Raw genomic sequence first — 4,952 nt, 5'->3', positions numbered from 1 at the left:
GCGATAAACACAAATAAGGTTCATTGTTGATTGTCTCCATTCATGGTTATGCTTACTTCCTGCATTAAACTAGCTATTTATTGTTTGAACCTAGGTTTAATCTAATCATCAAAAGTGCTTAGGTTGCTAGAAACAACATGAATGGGCAGGTTATCCCTAACCAGCAAAAGTAGATGTTAGGTCAAATTGTGAACTAATCAAATCTGTGCTTATTGTTTGTCTTCATGTTTTAATCCAAACGAGAGTTTAGGTATTAAGACTGATTGATGAAAGGAGAGGTACCACGAAAGTGGATCGATCTACTTGTGTAATTTGAGTTCTAGACTTGCGCTTAATAAAACCTTGAATAGATGTTTGGCTCATGATCTTTTGACACCCCATCCTTCACCCTAGGCTAGCTCTTTAATCAATTGAAAACACCAAACCAATCTGTTACTTGTTCTTACGATTTTGATATCACTCAAATTACCCTAAGGAGTGATTTATACTCTCTCAAATAAGAGGTCGAGTTGTAGTACTTAGGGATCGAATTCACAGGGAGCTAGGTAACCAATTAGATCTAATAGTTATATGATTAAGCTAGGCTAATAGTTTATAAAGCAGTAAATAAATATAGCAAAACAGTAAATAAAACAGTAAACAAGTTGAACAAGACAATCGTTCATCTTGGCAGCGAGTTGTTTGATGGAATGATAGTTTGCTAGATCTAGGGTTTCTATACAGGTACATCAGGATTATAATGATATAGAGGTTAATTGTTGCTTGCAAGATATTATATAACTCAACTGAGAGTACAAATCTAACAACTTTCGTTGTATAGACAGTCTAATATCCAGATCTTGGATCTCAACTCTCGTTTATTCATCACAAGAAAGTGTTGTCGATTATTCTATAGGAATATCGATCTATACACCTTTCACAATATCGATCGATTAATCTATTGGATCATCAATTGATATCGCTTCTAGCAAGCTTTACGATCGGGTTGAATATGTGTTCACTAGGGTTCCTAAATCAACTCTCGTATATTTTTAGCAATCCTAGCTCAATAGAATTCAGTTCAGAGAAAAGACCAAGCGTTTGCAATTGTGCCTAATGATTCTAAGATCATAGTTCTAGTTCATGACTCTAGAACACAAGCAGTAAGAACAATCCTATGATGAATATCAGAACTTAGTAATTCTATATTTTGGGCTAATCCTTCATAACTTATCTGAACCCTAAACCTAACAGGTGGATCTATTCAGACATGAAGTTTGTCACATAAATAATATAAAACCAAAACCAGTGGAGTTCCAGGAGGACTCTGATGGAGTTCCTCCCTTCTCTCCTAACTCAGAACAAGAATAAAAGAAAGCTTAGATAGCGTGTAGCCGTCAACAGTGGCTTAGAAATAACATAAATATGGTTTTAGGTCGTCCAATGGCATTTTGGTAATTTGTGGTTACTTCTGAACTTCAGTCAGTCATAAAATATGCTCAGCTCATATTCTGACATCACTGTTGACCGACATCAATGCTGTAACGTCGATCGACAGTCCTTCATCTCCTCGACAGCTTCATTTCGAGAGGCATTCTGACCACTCTTCAGTAAAACGGGCATAACGTCTGCTACATGATGCTGATTAACCTCATAGAGGCGGCATTCGAAAGGTAATTCAAAGCTCTATCTCGTGTCAAAATATGGGCTCAATCTAACGGTGGTAAGGTCTCTATCCGTAACTAGACTTCTGACGCACCTTTGCAGTTCTGCACCCTAAAAGGCTCCAAAATCACCATATTTTTCTAGAACGTACCTGAACCTGTAAATACTATAAATAGACTCTATATAATAGTAATTATATATTAAAACACTTATACACTATGACTAAAAGTGGGTAAAATCCTTGGTCTATCAACTCCCCCAGATTTACCTTTTTGCTTGTCCTCAAGCAAAACAGACGGACAGTCTCTCTGAAAGAGGTTTGAAAACAGCAGGAATCACATGATTTAAAACTTAGAATTCATCACCTCTGCAATATTGCAATCCACATCTAAGAACTTCTAATCACAAAAGCACATTATACCATATCCTAGCTTAACAACCAAATTCACCTAGCCAAGAACTTAGCAAATCCTTTCTGACATTCCCTTCTACCAAGTAAATAATTTTTTTGGTTATTTATTTAACTAAATGATGTATTTATAATATTTGATGTATTATATTCACCAAGTAAATAATTTTTTTGGCGTCTTAACCCATCTATTTATGACGAATATTCGATATCATATAAAAAATTGAACAAATAGACATAATTAGAGAATTGTAGACGATATATAAAAACAATGGTTATTAATGTAAAATATGAAGAAATATTATATTATGACTTAGTATGGCATAAAAGACTATAAAGTAGTTATACATGTTTAAAGAAAATACAATGATTTTTAAACTTCTTTGAAAAATTTAACATATAAAAAAGGGCGATGAATTAGTCATAAAATTGTAAACAATTTCATAATTTTATTAATAATAAATTATTTATAGTCTTTTTTTGTGCCAGAAAATTATTAAATGATATGTTAAAAGGCCATATTATGAAAGCCCATGTTGTAACCGTTTTTTCCGGGAAGTGTAACAAAAAAAATTGTCTTTACCTCTTTGTTTTGTTTAAGTTCTGTGTCGGTAAAAGATAAAAAAAAATCTCTATCTTTTTCAGTGTTCAATTTGAAGCTTATTATGCGAAAATCATACGCAACTATAGGCAATTGGTTGGAATCTCTATATCTTTATATTCTTACAAATTTTAAATTTATTCTTTCCTCTTCTGCAAGCAAATCAATTACCGAAGTAATAGATCAATTGGTTGGAATCAAATATATTCTTATAATTAGTGTAATTATGGTTACAGTTTATATATTTAATAAGTACATTAAAAACGACACTAAAGATATTATGTTTTGATTAATAGAAGATATTGAATTTTGAGTTTGTATTTATTGATTTGTTTTTTGTAAAGCTTAGAAAATCAATAGGTAGTTTGAATATTGTACAACGATCGGTGCATGATGTAAGTTGACTATATAAAACTTGAGCATGATCATTTCAAACTAAAGTATATGTAGGTTATATGCATTTGTTATAAAGTAGTTGATATATTTATTATATGCATTTGTTACATTAAAGATACAACACTAAAGATATTATGTTTTGATTAATAGAAGACATTGAATTTTGAGTTTGTATTTATTGATTTGTTTTTTTATAAAGCTTAGAAAATTGATAGGTGATTTGAATATTGTACAACGATCGGTGCATGATGTAAGTTGACTATATAAAACTTGAGCATGATCATTTCAAACTAAAGTATAGGTAGGTTATACGCATTTGTTATATAGTAGTTGATATATTTTAAATATTATATATGTAAAATCATTAACGTTTTTGTAAAAATAAAATTCAAGTTCATTATTGGACTGTACTCGTCCGTAATAAGCTACCTTAAATATGATGTATTTTTAGGTTCATTTAATGACATTAAATTTAAATTTGATTAAGAAAAAATCATTAATTTAACTGGAAAAGACAAGCATTAAAATAGGTAGATTCATTTAATGACATTAAGTTTAAATTTGATTAAGGAAAACTCATTAGTTTAACTGGAAAAGACAAGCATTAAAATAGATAGTTAAATTTAATTCTCAGTGGCATGGAAGTGTAAATAAGTTAGAAAACTTAGAGATATTTTTTAATGAGTACTTCTCTTTTAATAATATATATAAAAGGTTAGGCTTTACCTTGGGAGTATCGATCACAGGATGCAAGGATTTTCAAACAAGTATCTGGATTTGCAGGTAAAAATTAGTTCTTATCTTTTCTCTCTACTAATTTCTCTCTTTAGTCAAAGTCTGCTTCTATTGCAGGATCTTTGACCAATATTGGACATGCTTCCATGAATCAAGCCTCAATGGTGGTTGCCACCAAGTCATGTTCACTTCTTTTTTACCTATATCCAAGAATTCATGTGAATTGAACCTTGATGATTGCCGCCACCAAGTCTCGTTCGAACTCTTTTTGTTGGAATCCTTATGAAACAAGCCTTAATGGTTTTAGCCACCACGTCTTGTTCAGATTCCACCTAACTAACACCTATTATATATATTTTTTTTAATTTTTTTTCCTTTTAATTCTTTCTTTTTCATTTTTTAAATATAAATATCTCTACCTATAAATCTACGGTCGAAATAGAGAGAGAAAAGATGATAAATCTACACAAGGCTTACCTTCCAGACTTGTTTAAAGAATCCAATCCCATGTATACCAAGCCCCAAGACAAGCAGTTGTGCTAGGTTTAGTGTTGGCGGTCAGCTTTGGTTCCTTCAAGCAATCTCAACAAGTGTGAATAGTTGACATGTTGATCAACTTTAGTATCTTTAGTATTATCTGCAATCAGTAAGTCTAAAATGGTGCTAAATAGTGGTTAGATAACAAGCAAAAGTCTAATAAATTCATTATCCCCTTCTTGACTCAATAAAACTCTTTTGAAAACATTTTGATAAGACTCATGAACACACTAATATCAGTAAACATCCCCCAGACTTAAACTACACTGTCCCCAGTGTATATCTAGTCAGAGTTATGGTGAGAAATAATCATAAGTACATAATTTAACAAGTAAGAACGATGACCTGCTCAGTGTCGATCGACAAAATGAAGTGACATTCGATTGTTGTTGATGAAGTGCTGTCGACTGATAGAGACATGGTCTCATGGTTGATGGCTAGAGCAATCATTCGACACAATGAAGAGACAATCGATCGTTGGATATGAAGTGCTGTCGATCGATATCAAGCTGGTCTCATCGGTCGATATGCGGGAGAATCGTCTACTCGGATATCCTTTTATATATATATATATATATATATATATATATCTAACTAAAACACAATATCAGTAGAACCTCCCCCAGACTT

The sequence above is a fragment of the Brassica napus genome, chromosome C7, assembly GCF_020379485.1.
Source record: "Brassica napus cultivar Da-Ae chromosome C7, Da-Ae, whole genome shotgun sequence".
NCBI classification, from domain to species: domain Eukaryota; kingdom Viridiplantae; phylum Streptophyta; class Magnoliopsida; order Brassicales; family Brassicaceae; genus Brassica; species Brassica napus.
This window is presented reverse-complemented; position numbering follows the sequence as displayed.